Below are 22,359 nucleotides of genomic sequence, written 5' to 3'. Positions count from 1 at the left end.
AACAAAGTAGAAGTTAATGAGGCAGGGACTTCACAGAACAGGTTTTTAAGGTCAGGTTTGATGATTTAGTTGGGGATTGGACTAGATCAGTGGCTCTCAAACTTTTTTACTGGTGACCCCTTTCACATAGCAAGCCTCTGAGTGCAACCCCCCCTTATAAATAAAAACGCTTTTAAATATATTTAACACCATTATAAATGTTGGAGGCAAAGTGGAGATTGGGGTGGAGGCTGACAGCTCACGACCCCCCATGTAATAATCTCGTGACCCCCTGAGGGGTCCTGACCTCCCAGTTTGAGAACCCCTGGACTAGATGACCTTCTGAGGTCCTTTCCAACCCTGATGGTCTATGATTCTATTGGCCATCAAGGACGTAGAATGGCTGCAGCAGGAACATCACAGAAACCTGTGCTTGACACCAGCCCTGCGGCAAGGACATATGGGTGCAGAAGGGCCCTCCCAAAAGCCTATCTCCTGATATTGTCCCAGAAGCAGGCCACACACAGACAGCTGCACTTTGACATCAGTTCTGCATCTTGATTTTGACTTTTTGCTCCAATTTGAGATGGGAAAAATATTTTAAACTAAAAAATATTTACAGGAGGAAAAAATCATTTCCTGCCCTACAGTAATTCAAAGCCATGCTATAGAATTCAATATGGTATTATTCTCTACTTTAGAATTCTAAAACACGCTAAAACAGGATAGTTCTCTATTAACTTCTGTATGTGAATCCTGGCCCCATTGAAGTAAATTGCAAAACTCCTATTGATTTCACTGGGGCCAAGATTTCACCCTATGGGCTGCAGACTAATTTCTATTGAGTCCTATTAGGGTCTTGATCCAGCATATACTTAAGGGCTAGTCTACACTGGCAACATTAAATCGCTACCGCGGCAGCGCTTTAATGTGGCTTGTGTAGTCGCGGCATAGCGCTGGGAGAGAGCTCCCACCTCCATGAGCGCTGATGCACTGTCTACACTGGCGCTTCACAGCACTGAAACTTGCAGCACTCAGGGGGGCACTTTTTCACACCCTGAAGCGAGAAAGTTTCAGCGCTGTAAAGTGCCAGTGTAGACAGTGAAGCATGCAAGTAATCCTATTAAGTCAATGGGATGACTGATGGTCATCACATGCTTAAGTGTTTTGCAGGATCAGGGTCTAAATCCCTTTAAAATCCTATTGGCTTCACCTCTATTAATTTCTATATGATTTTTCAATAAGGTGGAGGACCAACCATTACTAGACTCTCTCTCTAGTCTATCACCATTATATGCAAAAGACCTTATATATGAATTAATTTGTTTTGCTTTAAGGATTTTTTAAACCTCTGAAATAGAGGGATTTCAAGCGTGTGATTTGTCGTTTCCCTAAGCCACACATAAAAAACTGATTAGATATTTCAGTCTAATTGTTCTGAGATTAAAAATGTAAACAGCATGAGGGAACCAGCCTATCAGCCAGTGGATGTTTCTATTACTTTTAATGAAATCAAACATGAATTAAGCCTATTGGAAGACTACAGTCTAGCTTTTGACAAATTTATTACATTGTTTTGAGTACTGTAATTAATTTGATAAGATTGCTTAGTGGTGCTAGTAAACCAAATATATTTTTCACAAGGAAAATATTCAATGACAGAGTGGTGTGTGCCTGAAGATGAAGCTTCTGTTCATGAAGGATGTGTCTACTGGATTTTGTATCAATAAATTAATTAGAATCCACGTCATGGTTATGCATCTAATGCTCTCATTTGTTTACTATGCTGTACAGTGTACTGAGTTTATTATAAATCTAATGTTTTTACTGTTTCTTGAATGACTATCAACTATCCCAACTTTATGACTATGATATAATTATTATACTTTTCCGCATTCACCAGTGTTACACGAAAGCTACTCAAATGTCCACTTTACTGTTACACTTAGATGTCTTGACTTGCAAGTGCAACCTTCTGTATACTAAATGTATAAGCCTAAATCAACCAGAGTAACTAGTGATTTGGGGTGCCTGATCATTGGCATTTCTTTGTGTTCTCAGTGGCTGCTATTAAAAAATCTGCATTTATTCACAGTTACCACACTGTGGAATCTAAGATAACACAGTAATTTCCTACTCTAGGTATCAGAAAATACTGCATGATCTAGCTGTTCTATTTGATCAAAGGCAGCTATCATTTGGTACCTTTTGGCAAATATTGAGTTTTTAACAATGGCTGCTGTGTGCTCGGATGTTCATCATTGCTCAAAGTATGGGATTTACAGGGTGGCTACAATTTCCCTTTTCAATATTCTTTTATTGTTTCTTCCTGCTGATATCTGGCCTTATGGGATTGAGAGAGAAAGGCAATAAAAAGTAATATAGTAATAATCAGAAAAATTCTTACTAATCATTTCTTCACTCCCAGAATTCTTGATGTCTGGGCTGCTCTGCTCACTTTTCAGCTCACTGAGACAGATCAACTTTTTGGGGCCAGTGCTCTGGCCACACCCCCTCTGTTCCCACTCATGGCCAGATGATTATTCCTAAACTAAAAATTTGTACAGCAATCTTAGTAACAAATACTTCAAAGGCAACTGGCTAACTATGTACAGTGGACAACAACAGGAAAAAAAAAACAGTTTTGTAGTAAAGATTCTACTTACCCTCTGACCTTCTGGCTCTTTAGCCATGTAAAGAGGGCAGAATTGTGGGAGATACTGCCTGCAGAAAGGAAATTATCGGTAGGAAATTTTCCATTCTGCAGCCCAGCGTCTTCCACAATTCTTGATATCTAGGAAGTAGCAAGCAGTGAACAGATGTAGGGACGGTAAAGGATAAAGTCAGAAGAAAAGAAACACAGTATCCCTCCCCATTTATAACATTTGATCAAAGGGCAAAATCACTGTGGGACTACTGCCTGCAGTACCTTCCTGCCAAAGGTTACTCCTGCTGAGAACAGGAAATCTATCTTGTAGTTCTTAATAAAGGTAGTACAGTTCTCCAGATGGCTGCCTTACAAATGTGGATGCATTAGCTCTTTTTACCTACAAGGGCACCAGAGATCATGTGGAATGCACCCTGACCCCTTCTGGAACCAGAATCTCTGATGCCTTGTATGCTTCTGCAATGCATAGTCTAATCCATCTAGTAATAGAGGACTTCCTTATTCAGGCACAACTCAGAGTTGTTCACCTTGAGCCAGTCCACTTTCTGCTTCAGGTCTCCTTTTATGTGCATTGTCCTGAGGGAGAAGAGAAAAAGTTGGGTCTACTGCATGATTTCCACTGCTTCAGCACATAGCAGTGGACTTCTTATCCCCCCCCTTGGCTGTTCACATACGTGACCGTGATCGTGGTGTATGACTGAATCAGGGTGAGGGGCTCCCCTCTAAACTGGAGTGGAATTTTTGCAGTGCCAGCTTGACCGCTCTTTGTTCTAGGAGGTTTATGCCGTGGGTCCTCTCTTCCAGGTTCCAGATGCCTTGAGCTGTTTGGGACCCCCTGTGGGCTCTCCTGGCTGGCAACTGTTGTGAAGTTCATGGGATCTGGAAGCCATATGGGCATGCCCTTGTGGACATTGCCTGGGGTGACCACCATTTCAAGGAGTCAGTCACCTGTAGAACCTTTACTTGATCCTTCATGCATTCTCGGGTGTGATCCCCTATTTTTGGGATGAAGTCTTGATGCCTGAAGTGTGACTGCACCTATGCATAGGCCCAGTACTAGGAGTCCTAACCGTTGAAGGCTTAGTGCTATGATAGGCATCGTGAAGTTCTGAAACAATGTGAGGAGTCTTCTGGAACCTTTCTAGAGATGGGTATATCCTTGCTATTGAGGTGTCTATCTCCACTCCCAAGTGGGTTATTTTGTGGGTGGAATCAGGGAGTGTTTCTTGATATTGACACAAAAGCCATGCATTTGCAGGAGATTCAAGGTCAGAGACGTAGCTCTGTGTGCCATTGCTGGAGATAGAGCTCTGATTAAGGTGTCATCCAGCAAAGGTTATAAGTGGATCCCCTGTAACCTGAATCTGGCTTTGATTACTAGCAACATTTTTGTAAAGACCCAGGGGGCCGATGACAAGCCGAATGGGAGTTTCTGATATTGATAATGCTTTCTGTGGTAGGCAAACCTTATGAACCTGCGATGGCACAGTCTGATGGAAATGTGGAGAAATGCATCTGCCAGATCCACTGAAATCAGAAAGTTTCCCTGGAAAGCAGGGAGGATGCCACAGAGGTTAGGGTCTTCATCCATAACTTTGTTTTCTTCATCCACTTGTTGAGTCTTTTGGGATCTAAAATGGCTCAGATTCCCCCTGAACATGATAAAGATGATGTAGTATAAACCTGAGAATCTTTCTTTTGAGGAAACAAATTACTCCCTATTACTCCCTTATCCAGGAGGTGAGATATCTCATTCTGGATTAGACCGCTCTTTGTGGGGTCATTCAAGATGAGGGACTGGATGAAAAATGGTTGGGGTGGAGCCCATAACTTGAGGAACTATCTTTTACTCACTTTGTTTCTGACCCACTGATCCATGGTCAAAGCAATCCATTCCTGCTGCAAATGGGAAATTCTTCCCCCTAGCTTCAGTTCTGGGAGAAGACCTGTGTGGTCCTTATCAGAAAGAGGCTTTTGGAGTACCAGGGTTCCCTCAGTGCTTTCCTCCCAAGCCACAGTTTCACGATTTTCTTCTGGAGAACCTGCTGTGCCTTTACTGGTATTTCTGTGAGGATGAAGGCCAAAAGAAAGGTATTTGTCTGAAAGCCAGTCTGTGCTCTCTCTTAAAGGCATGATGTGGCATCGGGAGGGGCCGTTTAGATTTTGCTCAATTGTTCACTACTACCTAGTCTAGCTTCTCTCTGAAATGCAGGGCTCCCATGAATTTGGCAGAGCACAGTACCTGCTCCTAGTGGCTATCCACCTTCCAGGGAAACAGCCATAGTGGTGCCTGGTGACTGTGCTGGAGGCCAGGGCTTTGGCTGAGAATTTCATCTCATCCATCTGAGGCATCAGCAGTGCACACTGTTGCCAGGGAAACTTTCTTTAAAATAGAGCTGAAGTGAGGCTGATCTCTATATTTCAGGGCTCTGAGATCTTCCTGCCAGGAGAGGCATGCCTTCGCAAAGCAAGTAGCTGCTAGGATTCATACCTCCTAGATCTTTTTATGCTTTTTCTTTCCCTTTTTCACTTTCTTTGATTTTTTGTAGCTTTTTTAGCTCACTGAGAGAGCATACAAGCTCCATCATGGCTTTGATGAGGTCTTTGCAGCTGACCTTGCTGATGGACTGAAATCCTCTCGTGAGATTTCTTTCTGAGTCCTCACCCATTCCTGCAGCGAGGTGGGAGGAAAAATGTTTCCAGAGCAAAATGGAATGTTTCAATGCAAAATGGGAAGAAGGGGTGGTGTTTATGAGCCCTGCTTCTTTTCCCAGGGTGCTCAGTACCCACTTTAGGACTCAGGTGGAGGAGGATTTGTGTCCCCTCAAGTCTGCCCTCTCTGTTTTTCACAGGCCTCTTGGAAATTACCTCCTGAGTTGGCTGACTGGGATCCTCTTCTTACTTGGAGCCTCTCCCTGCTCTGCCCATAGACTTCTGGTCCATTTTCCCCACGTTAGAGTAGCAGTTGTTCTGGTGGGATCCCACTTGCCTGTCTGACTCATAGCCTCGGGGCCTAACAGAGTTAGGGACAAAGGGTTGGGTGCAGTCGGTCTGCAACTCGCCATCTGCCAAGCTGGATGGGCAGTCTCACAGAGGGAGCACTGTTTGACTGTTGTTCGGTGCATTTTAGGCTGCTCTGCCAGACCTGGAAGGTGCAGAGTTGCCGCAGAAAGGCCTGGCAGCAGAGGTGCTGGGCAAGTTCCAACACCCAGCTTAAAAGAAAGAAAAAAAAAAAAAAAAGACCCGTGGGGAGCATGGGCTGGGAAAAAGATCACTGCTCACTACTGCCCCAAACTGTAACCAAAAAAAAAAAAAAAAAAGACACGTAGGCAGATGAGAAGACGAGAGCACTAAAGCTGCTGCCCACATGCTGCCATGTAGGCAGAGAAAAGTGGCCACAAGCAGGAGTGGAGCAGGCATGGCTAAAGCAGCGGCACTAAAAAGTCAATCCATCTCTGTGACCTTCAAAGTGACCGCAGCAGCCCAGACTTCGAGAAGTGCGGGGGATGCTGGATTCCAGAAACATGTATTTCTCATTTATATATTCCCAGTGGGCCCAGCTAGAGGACATTGCATTGTCAGATGGAGCCCTGGCATCCTGGCATCGTATAATCTTAATGCTTTAGGACATAGTACCAAGGTACCAAGCACTCTAAGGTACCAACCTCTCTAGCCTGTTAGTAGCACTCAAACACTGTTGTTAGTCCTATTGAATCCTAGTTTGGAAACAATTTATTCTTTGCTAATTGATTATGTCTTATTCCCCTCCCACATCACAAAGAGACCTATAGTAAGATTTTTAAAGTGCCTAAATGATTTAGGATCCTAAATCCCATGGGATTTAGGCATTTTTGAAAAAGTTACCTGGAGACACAAGGGATTACATTTACCAGTAATTACATTGAACTGGAATCAGAAGGACTATAGCTGATCTTTTGCTTGAAAGTGGGCCAAGTGATTCAGAATAGTAAAATGATGCTCTAACGCTAAACATTGGGAGAAAGTTAGTCCACCATGTAAATATTTCTTGTGCATTAGGGCACATACTATTTCATCTGGGAAATTGACTACAGACTCTGTCAGCTGAGAAAGATTCGGTGATAGAGAATATTGAAAGAAGGCTCTTGCACCAAGTGTGCTGAGACTGGGAGAAGAGATGTAAACAAACTGCTTCTGGAAAGGGTGAAATTCACCCTTAGACAGAGGGCTAGCACAAGGGCTATGGCCCACTTGCTATTTTGAGGGCTTAAATGGCCTTGTCATCCAAAGTGAAGCCAGCATGGTAGAGAATAGGGAATGACATGGTCCATGGAGAAGACTTAGGCAGAAGCATAGAAAGTATGAAGAAAATTTGAGTTAAGCAACAATGATCTTTTCTGTTTCTTCTCAGACTGGGAAAAGCCCAAAGAAATCAATAAAGAGCCCTGGTGACTGCAGCAGTAGGGCATGAAAGTCATTTATCTTTTCAATCCATTGATGTACGTTATTGAAGGGAGCCTCCTCAACTCTACTTATTTAATCTCATAAACCACTTCATATATTTTGATATTAAACCTTCCAATTCAAGCCTAATTTATAAAACTTTAAAGGCTTCCAGGCCTGTGGCTTCTCCTAATATCCAAAATGGAGTCAAGGAAGAACATCCTTTAGAAAATGCACTTGCAGCAGTCTGAATAACTTGTCCTGTATTCTTAGTTCAGCAATTGTTGCCTTCACGTAATCTCGAAGTCTGCTGCCCCTATATACTTTTGAACCTTGCATGGGTAAGAACTATTGTGTGCATCCATTATATCCTAGTGTATCCATGATAATCAAAACTAAGCAGTGCAAATGCCTATCCTCTTCAAAATAGATGGAAACACTTCAGTACATAAAGTAGTCTCGCTAATGATTAAGTTCAAATAAACAAACAATTAAATAAATAAAATCTATTGGTCATTTTTGATGCTAGTAGATGTTATTTTCCACTTATGAATTAAGTCATTTTTAAAGGTAATCACTTATTCATTTTCCACACATCTAACCCTTATGGTTCGAAAGCATTGTGAAATTGGGGTCATACCAAAGTAACCAAAGCTGATTTTAGGGTTATAGATGGAGAAAAGCTGAGAATCGCTGCTCTACAATTATTGATAAGCAAACCAATGGCATTAGTGAGACCATTACTAGACTACTATGTCAAGTTTTCTTGTCCATACTTTAAAAAAGAAGTTGAGAAATTGGTAAGGGTTCAGAAAAGATCTGCAAGAATTATTTGAGGCCTGGAAAACTTTTGCCATATAATAAGAGACATCAGAAGTCAATCTTCTTTAGTATCAGAGGGGTAGCCGTGTTAGTTTGGATCTGTAAAAACCGACAAAGAGTCCTGTGGCACCTTATAGACTAACAGACGTATTAGTCTATAAGGTGCCACAGGACTCTTTGTCAATCTTCTTTAGGTTAACAAAAAAAACAGACATGGGTTAACAGACATGGTCTGTCAGTAACTATATAGGGAGAAGATCTCAGACAGTATTGGGATATTTAATCTACCAAAGGCATAATACAATCCAATGACTGGAAACTGAAGCTAAACAAATTCAAACTAGCAATAAGGCACACTTTTTTCCAAATGAGTGTAATTAACCATTGAAACAATATACCTAGGGATGCAGTGGATTTGCCGTCACCGGAACACTTTAAACCAAGATTGGAAGTTATGATTTTGATGCAGGAATTATTAATTGAAATTCTCTGGCCGGTGTTATTTAAATTATAAGGTTAGAAGATCACAATGGTCCTTTCTGTCCTGAAAATCTCTGAATCTGATATATTTAATTAAAAATCTTGCACTTATGCACTTAGAGCTTGTAAAAAATATTCTAAGCTTGCAGTTTTGATTTTTCTTTTGCTTTGGTCAAAATTGCAAATTTTTGTAAAAATAGGATGAAATTATTGTGAAAATGTGAATGAAAATTTAACCCTATTTTTTTAACCAGCTCTATTTGCAATAGAGTCCGGTCAACACACTCCGATTGTTGCACTACTAGACAACAGAAGAATGAGCAGTCATCCCGAGCTGATTTGGAGGCACAGGGAATCAATACAGGTGGCTCTGCCCCTCCCTCTGATTCCCTGTGTTCTGGAGGGCATATGGGTCATATTGTTTTCTTCGTTTGCAAGCAGTGTGGGGGAAGACTCTTATATCACATGTGACATCTCCGACGGAAGAAGCAGAAGGCATTATCTGGCATTATCACACAAGAGCACGATTGCAGTTAAAGAGGAGCTATTTTTCTGTTGAGTTCAATAGTTTCCCATTTTCTAGGTTTAACTGAAAATTGTAACAATAACTCAGCTGAATTAACAGGGAGGATCAGGGCTCTCCTGGGATTTTAAGTTATCCCAAAATAAATTCAACTACTAAAAACATAAGAATGGCCACGGGTCAGACCAATAATCCATCTAGCCCAATATCCTGTTTTATGACTGTGGCCGGTGCCAGCTGCTTCAGAGGGAATGAACAGAACAGGGCAATTTCAAGTGATCCATCCCCTGTCATCTAGCCCCAGTTTCCAGCAGTTGGAGGTTTAAGGACACCCGGAGCATGGGGTTGCATCCCTGACCATCTTGGCTAACAGACATTTATGGACCTATCCTCTGTGACATTGTCTAATTCTTTTTTGAACCCCATTATACTTGTGGTCTTCACTACATCCCATGACAATGAATTCCACACATTGACTGTGTGTTGTGTGAAGAAGCACTTCCTTATGTTTGTGTTAAAGTTGCTGCCTATTAATTTCATTGGGTGACTCCCTAATTCTTGTACTCCTCTACCCCGATATAACACAACCCGATATAACACGAATTCGGATATAACGAGGTAAAGCAGTGTTCCGGGGGGGCGGGGCTGCACGCTCCGGCGGATCAAAGCAAGTTCGATATAACGCGGTTTCACCTATAACTTGGTACGATTTTTTGGCTTCAGAGGAAGCGTTATATCGGGGTAGAGGTGTATTATATGACAGGGTAAACAACTCTTCCCTATTCACTTTCTCCCCACCAGTCATGATTTTATAGACCTCTATCAAATCCTCCCTGAATCATCTCTTTTCTAGGATGAACAGTCCCTGTCTTTTTAATCTTTCCTTGTATGGAAGCTATTCCATACCCCTAATCATTTTTTGTTGACCTGTGCACCTTTTCCAATTCTAATATATTTCTTTTGAGATGGGGTGACCAGAACTGCACATAGTATTTAAGGTGTGGGTGTACCATGGATTTATATAGTAGCATTGTGATATTTTCTGCTTTATTATCTATTCCTTTCCTAATGGTTTCTGACATTATCTTTTTTGACTGCCACTGCCTATTGAGGGGATGTTTTCAGAGAACAATCCACAATGACTCCAAGAACTCTCATTAAGACCTCATCATTTTGTATGTATACTTGGAATTGTGTTTTCCAGTGTGAATTATTTTGCACTTATCAATACTGAATTTCAGCTTCCATTTTTTTGCTCAGTCACCCAGTTTTGTGAGATCTATTTGTAACTCCTCACAGTCAGCTTTGGACTTTACTATCTTGAGTAATTTTGTATTGTCTGCAAATTTTGCCACCTTACTGTTCAACCTCCTTTCCAGATCATTTATGAATATGTTGAACAGCACTGGTCCCAGTACAGACCCCTGGGGGACTCCACTATTTATCTCTCTTCACTGTGAAACTGACCATTCATTCCTACCCTTGTTTCCTATCTTTTAACCAGTTACTGAACCATGAGAGGACTTTCCCTCTTACCCCATGACTGCTTACTTTGCTTAAAAGCCTTTGGCAAAAGCTTTTGTACTTCACTTTTCGAAAGTCCGTTGACAAGGACGGACTTTCGAAAATCTCAGTACATTATACCCACTGGCTCATCCTCGTCCACATGCTTGTCTGGTACCCTCAAATAATTCTAATAGATCAGTGAGGCCTGATTTTCCTTTACAAAAGCCCTATTGACTGTTCCCCAACATATTGTGTTCATCTATGTGTCTAATAATTCTGTTCTTTACTACGGCTTCAACCAATTTGCCTTGAAGTTGGGCTTATTGGTCTGCAACTGCCAAGATCACCTCTGGAGCCTTTTTTTTTTTAAAGTGTTATATTAACTATCCACCATCTATCTGATACACAGGCTGATTTAAGTGATATGTTACCTACCTTAGTTAGTGGTTCTGCAATTTCATATTTGACTTTCTTCAGAATTCTTGGGTGATTACAATATGATCTTGGTGACTTATTACTGTTTAATTTATACACTTGTTCCAAAACCTCCTCTATTGACACCTCAGTCTGGGACAGTTCCTCAGTTTTGTCACCTAAAAAGAATGGCTCAGGTGTGGAAATCTCTGGTATGGGGATTTCCACCACCCCCTTCCCTGCCCTATCCTCTGCAGTGAAGACTGATGCAAAAAAACCCTACTGATCATGTTGACCTTGTAATTCCTTAGCAACTCTTGCTTCAAGAAAGCATTTAAACACATGAGGAACTGACTCAGGGAGGATTAAAGATGCATTACTTGACCAAACAATAACTAAGGGAAACATGGTAACAGTCAACAAATACCTAAAGGTCATAATCACCAAGGAGGAAGACTGATTGATTCTCCAGGGTGGTCAAGGGGGGCATATCTAGGAGTAAAGGAATGAAAGTAAGCAAGTAAAATTTAAGGCTAAATGGAAAAAAGTATTTCCTGCTGGTGAGGTCTTTTGGATAGTGAAATAGTCTTTTAGGTAAAGTAGTAGAAAATCTATAACTATGATCATTTTAAAAGGGATTGCACAAACATACACAAATACACTGTAAGGAGCAATCTTGCACTGGCAGGGAGGTGAGCCTACTAGGTAGCCTGACTGAGAAGCCTTTTCCATCTGGCATTTATTTGACTGAGTGCTCTGTCTCCTGTGTTATATCTGGTAACAATTACACAGTATCTCTGCTATTAAAAAAAAAACATGTTATGGAGAGAATAAGAGCAATTACCATGTATTTGTATTGACAATATATAATCAGTTTCTTTTGTATCATAAATAAAGAGCTAACTGCAGGTTGAAACATTGAAAGACCTCTGTACAGTCTGTTTTTCAGAACCAGGCAGGAGACACAAGTTTAAGTCCTGAATTACAGTTCCCTGTTATGAAATATTGATGATTATAACAATCATTTTAAGGTTTCAAGAAGGGCTGAATAAACCATTAAAATAACAATATGTTTTGTTTATTTAAAAGGATTCAGAATAGGCGGCAATGCTGTATCGCTTATGATTGGATTATGCAATTTTGAGCACTTTACCTTTCCTAACTCTCTGTTCTGTACTCTTCTAACAAAGTTGGTTATAATAACAGTCTGTGGACTTTGTGACAAAGTAAGCGGCAAAATAAGGGTGGCAAATTAGGACTTGATTCAGCAAAGCAAGTAAGCACATACTGAACTTTAGGCACATGACTTCATTGACTTCAATAGATCTAGTCACATGCTTAGCATTAAGCATGTCCTTAAATGCATTGTTGGACTGGGTCTTAGGCTACGTCCTCACTATGGGGTAGGGGGTCGATTTAAGTTACGCAAATTCAGCTACGCGAATAGCGTAGCTGAATTCGACATATCCGAGCCGATTTACCCCGCTGTGAGTACGGTGGCAAATCGACCTCCACGGCTCCCCCGTCGATGGCGCTTACTCCTACCTGCGCTGGTGGAGTACAAGCGTCGATTCAGGGATAGATTGTCGCGTCCTGGCGAGACGTGATAATTCGATCCCCGAGAGATCGATTTCTACCCGCTGATTCAGGCAGGTAGTGTAGATTCATAGATTCTAGGACTGGAAGGGACCTCGAGAGGTCATCGAGTCCAGTCCCCTGTGTAGACGTAGCCTTAGTAACCATAATGGGACAGCCTGTCCTTTAAGGGCTGGAGCCCTGGTATGGGCCAATGCCCTACAATTAGCACTGCCTGCCACACCTGCGTTGGGACACAGGGGTTAATTCATAGAACTAGCTGAGGGAGTAGGTGGTTATAGAGACTGCTGGAAGTGAGTAGGATCCAACAGTGAACCCTCAGTCTTCAGGGACAGTGGCTCCAGACAAAGAAGTCCTGCGAGACCTTCAGCTGGAAGACTGGGAGCTGAAACTTTATGGGGACTTGAGAACTTTTATTTTGAATAATTTTCTATGTTTAATAAATCCAGCCCCAGGGAGGGGTACAGCTGAAATTAAAAGAGTTTGGTTGTGGATTGCTTAAGGGGCCCTAAGGAGGGGAACAGAGGCAGGCCACCTCCTGAGCATTCCCTCATGGCCTGAGGTGTCTAACAGCCGGCCTACCTCCATTTTGTAGAAAAATTATGCTATTATTCACCCAGGTCTAATCATTATGATACCTAATAATAAACTAACTTTTACACATGAATGAATAAATATGTTTGTGACTAAGGAGTCTAGAAAAAGAAAGAGGAAGAATAAAGATCAAGGAGAGAAAAGAAAAAACATTCAAAATGTTTCCCTAAATCCCAGTGGAGTCTCTGTTTGTTGTTAAGATCAATGAGAGAGGGATTATATTGGCACCTGTGATGGATGAGCAAAGAGAAGGCCACCTAAAATGCAAGCAACTCATTAAGGAATTCTGAACATAATTTCCATATAAGACCCTAGATGTCCAACTTAGTAGTAAGGATAAAGTGAGAGTTCTCACATTTGGACACATCAAGAGTAGCAATAGTTCTTAAACCAATGTACAGGATAGACTTGCATTTCTAGTTCATGTTGTAATTGCTTTTAAAACCAGTGTTCTTCTCTTAGCTACCACTGTCCCCATTGGTTTAAGAATGCACAGAGATGGTGTACATAAAGCAGTAGAATTAGTGACGTTGAGAATTGGAGCCTAAATTCCATGGTGATGTATACTTTAGAAGAGCTTTGGATATACAGAATCTATTTCCAAGACTGCTGTGTCCTAAATGTTGTATTTTAATTTAAAAAAAATTCACCTTTGGGTTTTTTCACCTTTGGGATATGACATTGTCTTAAGCAAACTTTTAGATAGTTTGTGAACAGTAAAAGGAAGATGAAGACTGTCTTATCACTCACACACACATTCTATAAACACATATGGTAACAACTACAATTTCTGTGCTTCTTTTCATTTGTTTCCATGCATTGCTGTTCTTGGTACTATTTCATGATGATATTGCCTCTTAGCTAAAATAATAACATGGGGTTGTGAAATAAGAATAGCTTTCTGTCCATTATGCATCCAACTCTTTTCCTTAAATGTCTATTGAATTGTTTAGCAAAGAGGTTTTTTTAGGCCACTGAAGCTTGGAGTATTATTTATTTATTTTCTTTTATTTCAAATTACATACAATCTCCTGTGATGTCCTGACATTGATTAAAAGTAGAGCAGAGCAGGAAATGGATTTCTCATCCTGTGAGAGTTTTCAAGATTCTGAAATGCCTTTTCATCCCAAATTGATAAAATTCCCGAAAAGTTTCATGAACTATAAAACCACTTCCCCCCATTTTTGGTATATTATTTTTATTAGCTTTTTTTAAAGAAAACTGAAGATTAACTTAAATTTCTACACAAAAATGTAATTTTGAACTGAAAAATGAAACTTTGTTTCCAAAATATCAAAATGAAACATTTCAACAATTTCAAAACTTTTTCTTTCTTTTTTAATTTGAAACAGGAAATTCATCCAAATTAACCATTTTCCACAAAAAGTTTTGATTTCAATGAATGACATTTTCTGATGAAAAAAACATTTTGTAAAAAGTTTCCCTGATCAATTCTAGTTAAAAGTTTACAATGACCCATGGATTTGCTTACTTGTAGTTCAAATGGAAGTACTCTGTCTGTCTAATTTTTTGACCACCAAAGTGCCTGACAAATGAGTCTCCCTGTTATCTAATCTCACCTATAAGCAGCCCTGGAATATACAAGGGAAATATTTCTTTTCGTGGGAAAGTCTATGAGAGGAGAGAAGAACTTCAAACATCAGGCAGCTTTTTAAATACGAATATACCCAACATTTATATAGTGCTTAGCATCCAATGATCTCAAAGTGGTTTTAAAAGTGTTTCAGAACTTTTATCTCAAGTTTACTGATGGTGGAACTGAGGAATAGGCAGATTCAGCTTGAATTTTTGAGACTCTCTCTGTTTGAGGGAAGAAAAGCACTAAATAATCAAGTAGTTTTGAGAATAACTTTGAAGTTAAAACACAACCATGCTCGGCATGCAAAGTTGCCTTCCATTTCTTTTTCATGTTTAGCATATGCTGTCCTCTGAATGTATTAACTCAAACATGAACTTCAGTAGGGTATCTGTGAGAGATGAAGTCAGAGGCAAATATGTCATCAGGGAAGCATGGTTGAAGTTTTCAGCTTTTTGAAAACAGCAGGAAGTGTGACACAGTTTTGGACATTTCAGTAAAAACTAAGACTTTGTTGAAGTTGTGCATGCCGGCTGATAGGCCCAAAAGGTAACCTGCCCTAGCAATGTGTCCTTTCAAGTTTGCCCCAAGCCTGAAAAATCTATCAGTCTCAAATCAAAATCTGAAAAACTATTGAAAAGTCCAGCTTTTTCTGCTGGGATATTTAGCTCACTACCATCAACTCCAGCATGCTTAGTTTGGGTGCAGACATGGGCATGTGAAAACATAACATTATGCATATGTAATAGAGTCCCTGGTGGACTAGGTGGCCTAGGGGTTAGTGCACCTAGAGCTCCTTCCTGGCGGGTAGGGCTTCCAGTGCCGGTCCTCCTTTAAGCAGAGGTGTGGTGAGATAGGCATGTGGCTTTGATCCCTTGGCTGTAGGGGCAGTTTTAGGGGAGCCCTAGAAGAGTCAATAGTGTCTGGCCCCTGCAGGTGTCCTCTGAGTTACTCTCCCTGGGTCACTTGCTATTGCTGGTTTTTCCTTCCAGTTTCCAGTCCAAGATAAGGTGAAAAGAAAAAGAAAAGGCAAACAAATGCTCAGCCCGAACCTGGCTCAAAATATAATCTTATCCTCTAGGGAGGCTTCTTCAGCGCCTTTGTCAGGAGCCTTCAGGGATGGTCTGTCCTCCTCCCCAGCCTTACCTTCTGAGCTAGGTTGCTTCTTTTTCAACCCCTTCTCCAGTTGGAGCATGCTCTGCAGGGCTGGAGGAGCAGGACTACCTGGGCTCAGTACTGCCCTTTAACCCCTTCCAGCCCAGTGTGGGGTGTGCGTACCCTATCACAGCATACCTCATTTCACTGCTCTGCCCATACCTGCTCCGTTCTTGTATTTCTGTGTTCAGTAGTGTACAGTCACTGTGTATTATCTGTCACATACAACAGAAATGCTCGTAATCCTGCTGTTCTTTAGGTCTGATGCTAGATATTAATGTATTCTTTTGGGTTCTGCTTGTTTCATCTATTTAAAAAAAATGTATCACACTACAACAGGGGCGGGCAAACTTTTTGGCCTGAGCGCCACATCAGGTTTCTGAAATTATATGGAGGGCCGGGTAGCCTCCCCAAACAGACAGGCATGGCCCGGCCCCCGACCCCTATCTGACCCCCCTTTGCTTCTTGCCCCCTGACAGCCCCCCCTGGGACTCCTGCCCCATCCAACCCCCCACCCCAGTTCCCTGTCCCCTGACAACCTCCCGGGACCCTTACCCCATCCACCCCTCCTTGTCCCCTGATCGCCCCTGGACCCCTCGTCCCTGACTGCCTCCTGCCACCCCATCCAACCCCTCCTCTCATTCCTGACTGCCCCCCGGGACCCTTGCCCCATCCAACCACCCCTTCTCCTTGACCACCCCCGGAAACCCTGCCCTGACTGCTCCTGCCGCCCCATCCAACTCCCCCTCTCCTTCCTGACTGCCCCCCGGAACCCCTGCTCCCAATCAACCCCTCTGTTCCCCGCCTTCAGACCGCCCCAACCCCTATCCATCCCCCTGCCCCCTGACCACCACCCAGAACTCCCCTGACCTCTATCCAACACCCCCGTTCCCTGCCCCCTTACCATGCTGCCTGGAGCATCAGTGGCTGGCGGCGCTATAGCCGTGCCTCCCAGAGCACCAGGACAGGCAGCCATGCCACCCGGCTGGAGCCAGCCATGCTGCCACACAGCACAGAGCACTGGATCAGGCCACAGAGCATTGCGCCGGCGGCACAGTGAGCTGAGGCTGCTGGAGAGGAGGAACAGCAGGGGAGGGGACGGGGGCTAGCCTTCCCGGTCGGGAGCTCAGGGGCCGGGCAGGAGGGTCCTGTGAGCTGGATGTGGCCCACGGGCCGTAATTTGCCCACCTGTGCGCTACAATAAAATACCCAATGAAGCAAAATCTAAAATATGAAATTTTGTATACTACATTCAACATATATACAAGAAATGATGGAATGATACCCGTACCCGGTAGGCCCCTGATTCATGCATGCACAGATTTCCCCACTTCCTTGTGAAAAGGAGGCTGTGATGTGGTGTCCACCCCACACAAGACTTGAAGGAGTTAAGGTGGCCGGGTAGGCCAATTAACTCACCAGGCTGCAGCTTGAGAGAGAGAGAGAGAGAGAGTGATGGAGTGCCACTGAAGGAAGGGGTGTCAGCTGTGTAGAGCTAATCCCTAGAGTGACCAGGAGGTGGTGCCATCCAGCGGTGAGTATAGTGCCCCATCACAGAGGCTCAGAAACAAACACTCCAGCATTCAGGGGTGTTCAGATTCTGGGAGTCTGGACTAGTGCATTTTAAAAATAGGGGGCCAAAATTTGGGTCTTTGAACATCTTCAAAATTTGGGGGTCTGTTTACCCAAATATGGTGGACTGGGGCTGGACCTTCAGTAAGATTGCTAGATATTTTCCCCACTTCCATGCACTGTCACTTATTAATTAATGTATTATGGAACTCCTAGGAGTATCAGGCACTTATTGATCTAAGCATTGTACAAATGCAGCAAGGGGTGGTCCCTGTTTCAAAGAGCAATTGTATGGCATAGCATGCAGGTGACACCTAAACTAAGCTCAGGGATAAGAGAGAACCATTTCCAAGTTCTCTGACCTTAAGTATGAATTTGACTCTGTGTTTACTAGCTGTCCAGTCAGCAGCAGTTTGATATTTTTTGAGATTACCAAAGTGGGGGAAAGGAATGGGGAGAATGATCAAATAGGGTGGAAAGAAAGGAAAAAATATATACCACTGTTTACTAAATCATCTTCTTAATCTTCCTCCTCATCCCCTGAAATGTAAATGAAAAGGGCAGCAGTATAATCTGGTACATTTTCCTATTTGTTTATTATTAAGAGAATTAATATAACTATCAAGAAGCATGATTCTTTGGTTCAGCCACAGTTGACTTCACAGTTCTCCATACTTCGATGATCTTCCATGACATCTATAAAACCATTCATTATTGAACTAATACAGGTACAAACTGAGCTTGCCTGGCCAGGATTGCTCTTCTCTGGACTGATGACAAAAAAGCCAGATGCTCAACTGTATAATTAAATGGAATGCCAATATGCTTTTGCTGCTAAAGCTGGTGTTGTGAATATTAGTAGCATCCCTTTCACCTCTTTGGCAATTGCAGACCTTTCTGAAATGCATTCCCTTTCATGTCATGTACTTGCATTGCAGTTGAGCTGTGGAAAGAGGATGATGACATGGCCTGCAGCACTTTGCTAATGAAAATATCCTACCCAATCTGCATACGGATCAGTGGAAGAATAACAGGCTCAGTTCTGTCTCTTGAAACATGGACAGAGCAATGTTACTAACATATAAATGACTTCCTTGGAGATTTCACTCATCATCAAGTTTGAAAATATCTTAAAAGTCGGGGCTCATTATATTATGTTTAAAGAGATGCCTCCTTTACTTTCAAACTTAGATCATTTATTCAATGACAAGTCCAGATACTTTATTAGCAGTTATACCTTAAACTTGACTCACCATGGCCAAAACCCAGCTATTCCACATATAGAATCCACCCTCCCTGCAGTGTTGTGCTAACGTTCATTTTTAACAGAATGTGTGTGTCTAGCCATCATGGTTGTTCTGAATGTAAATGGAGGCAGTGATATCTTCCTGAGTGTACAGACAGCCTTACATAACAGCTCTGTTGTTCATCTTGCGGTGTACCAAGTCTCTGGAGCAGTGGTTCCCAAACTTGTTCCGCCACTTGTGCAGGGAAAACCCCTGGCGGGCCTGGCCGGTTTGTGTATGCACAGATTACAAACATAGTTATACTCACATCCTTAACGATATTCTTAAGGTCTGATGGCTGCCTTGCCAGTTGATCATCATAGAGGGATGGTTCCTGCTGGACTTTTCCCACAAGGAATTAATTTTACCCAATTTCAGAGCCCAACAATCTGTGCATGTGCTAGAAAAATGTGACTACTGGGCATCTTGTAGTCAAAATTACTCTTAATTTTTCACAATACCACCCACTGGCAGATCTTTTCCCATCATTTTGTAGCACAGGGTCATTCTTTGGTCACTTTCTTATGTCAAGCATTTCTTAAGCCTATGGCCTAGTAGAGCTAAGCTGACATTTTACAAGCCTCAGCCTGTAGGCCTTGCGTTTTAGCCCTACTTACTTAAATACCTAATGCATGCTTATCTCTTCTTACTACTGAGCAATCTTATACTTCTATACAACTTAAATCTGTTTAGCATACAATGATTATATATGGCATAGCATATTAGTTAGTCATAACATCACACAATAACAATGATAAAATGAAGTAATTGGCTACAGCTTTCAGGGTACGGTCCATCTAGCACCTACCTGAATGGGCCACCAATCTTAGGTAAGACCTCTAAGGATACATCTACAAAGCAATTAAACACTTGCATCAGCTGGCTTGAGCTCATGGATTTTGGGTGGTGGGGCTGTAAAACGGCTGCGTAGACATTCAGACTTAGACTGGTGCCCAAGCTTTGGGATCCAGCATGATGGAAGAATCCCAAAACCCAGGCTCCAGCCCCAGCCTGAACTTCTACACTGCAATTTTTAGCCCTGCCGCCTGAGGCCCAAGTCAACTGACACGGGCCAGCCTTAGCCATGTCATGGGTCTTTTATTCCAGTGTAGACGTACCCGAAGTGCTAGCTGAATACAAATAATAATAATAGTAAAATCATAGTCTACCCTATCCTGTAAGAGGTGTCTTACATTATTCTTTTTTCCCCCATGGAGTTATTTGTACTGTAAACAGAAAACATTCATACTGTGGTTTTTCCTAACATTTGTATTGAAAATTGCAGTAGAGATCCACAAGAAAAAACAAAAAACAAATATTTGTCCTTTTCACAGAAGTGAAGATCAGCTTCATGCCTAAAGCAGTTCAGTTCACATTGCAATATGGAGCTAGAAAGATAGATAACTTCCCTCACAGCAGTGTTTGCTTAAATAACTAAGATTACCTTTGGCTATGGTCTTAATAAAAGCGTTTGTTTACACGTAGAACAATGCAGTATGTGTCAGTTGTAGCTGGTATATGGTACTTGGATATGCAGGAGGCTATGAATCATCAAAAGTGATTAATTTCCGATCTTCCACTGTCTATCATATTGACGCATTTTATAGGCAAATAATACTTCATGTGGGTTTGAGACTCTTTAATACATAAAATGCTATTTTCTCTAAGATCAGTTATGAAAGAAACACCATTTAAATATGTTAAAATGACAAGAGAATTGGTGTATGATTCTTTTGGGATTAGGAAAGGGCAATAAAGAGTAAGGGCTTGATCAAAAGTCCACTGTAGCAGACCGCAGTCTCATCGCTGCGGTGCCTCCTGCAGGTTGTCCAGGAATTAGTTCAATTCCAGCACTTGGAGCGCCCCCTGCTGGCCAGTGTCTTGCCTGCCACAAACCCGGTGTCCCTCCCAGACCTTGGTGCCCTCTTTCCTTGGGGGTGCTGCCTTATGGCCATCCCCACACTCCGGGTCTCCCCTCCCAGGGGAACCCCCAACCCTCAATGCCCCCCTTGCCTCAGTGGCTACTGTCAGTGGTTGTCTAGCCCCTGTTTTCTGGGACAAACTACAGTCTGTAATGGCCACTCATCATTGGCAAGGGAGTTGGACCAGCTGCCTCTGCCTATCACTGGGCTGCACCTCTGCAGCCCCAGTACCTTCTTAGGCCTTTAACAAGGTCTCAGCCTGGGGAGTTGCCAGGCTGGAGCTCCCCAGCTCCTTTTGCCCTTCTCCAGCACTGCTCTGCTTCAGGTCCCCTTGTGTTCCCAGACAGCTAGGTCCTTCCCACTCCAAGGCTGGAGTGAGACTGCCCCAGCTCTGCCCCAAGCCCTTATAACAGGGCCAGGTGTGGCCTGATTGGGGAAGCAGCCACAGCTATGGCCACACCCAATCAGCCTACCTTTTTTTCCCAGGAGCAGGGTAACTGCCCTGCTACACCCCCCCACCCCTCAAAATCCCACGCCCAGGGGTAGGAGGGTCCTCTAGCCTGTGTGATCTGGAGATGTCCCCCTAGTCACACTCGCTTCTCTTCACTTTCCTTCAATTGCAGGCCCAGGTCTTCCTCCTCCTTGTTGGCCTTCTCCAGCTCTGCCTCCACTGTTGGCGGGCCTGTTCCATGGCCGACAGCCATGTACATAGGCTAGCCTCCCCTGGACCCTCTAACATGAGGGTCTGGGTCCATACTGTGGCCTGCTCTGCGACAGTCTGGGTCCTGGCCTCTTGCTCGGTCCCCTCTGTTTCAGTTCCTTTGTGACCTCCCATGGGGCACAGTTCCCCAGCAGGTCTACCACCATCACCGTGGCATCGACCCTGCTGGCCTTTGACACCCATGGGTCCTTAGGCACCTCTTCCTTCACCCCTTGCCCCTTGAGGGGGCAGTGCCTCTTAATGTGGTCCGGCTTGTGGCAGCCCCAGCAGGCTCCCCGCCTCTTTGCTGCCTTGAGCCTCTCATGGTCCTCCCTCCACCTCAGGCCTGGGCACACCCACTGTATGTGTCCGTGTCACCCACAGGCCCCGCAAGTCTGCCGCCCCCTGGGTTGCCTCACCCAGCGGGCCGCCTTCGGGCCTTGTCCCCTCCCCTGCTCCAGGTGAGGCCCCTTGCCCCCATCCTCGTAGGGACAATCCCTTTTCAGATGTCCCCGCCACTTGCAGGCATAACAAGCCCTACATTCCAAGCCCGGCCTCCAGGCCCTGGGCTTCCCCTCAGGCTCTCGGCGGTTCTTCCTGAACTCTCACTTTAGCAGTCTTAGCAGGGCCTGCTGCCCTTCCACCAGCTGCCCCAATTGTTCTTGGAGGGCCCACTGCACCTTGCAGAGTCCCTCTTGGGTCTCCCGGATCCCTTGCAGCAGGGACCCCCTTTGTCTGTGTGGTTCGTCAGCCCCCTTCTGCCAGGACCCCAACTAGGTAGCACCTTCTGACACCTGACCCCAACCAGGGGTAGCACCAGAAGCCTCTGCAAAGAAAGCCCCGGTGTAGCCGGGATCTATCGTCCCTTCCTATGTACCTCGGTTTCTTGGGAATAGTCCTAGTCTTGTCCCTGCCCCTTGTATCTGGGATGACCCACATTCTCCACCACATGTAGCAGATCGCAGACTCACTGACAGGGCGTGCCTGCTGGTCATCCATGAATTAGCTCAATGCCAGCACTCGGAGTGCCCCCTGCTGGCCGGTGTCCCGCCTGCCACAGGCCCGGTGTCCCTCCCAGACCCCAGTGCACTCTTTCCTTGGGGTGCTGCCTTATGGCCACCCC

This window comes from Trachemys scripta, chromosome 2 (genome assembly GCF_013100865.1).
Source record: "Trachemys scripta elegans isolate TJP31775 chromosome 2, CAS_Tse_1.0, whole genome shotgun sequence".
Lineage (NCBI taxonomy): Eukaryota > Metazoa > Chordata > Testudines > Emydidae > Trachemys > Trachemys scripta.
This window is presented reverse-complemented; position numbering follows the sequence as displayed.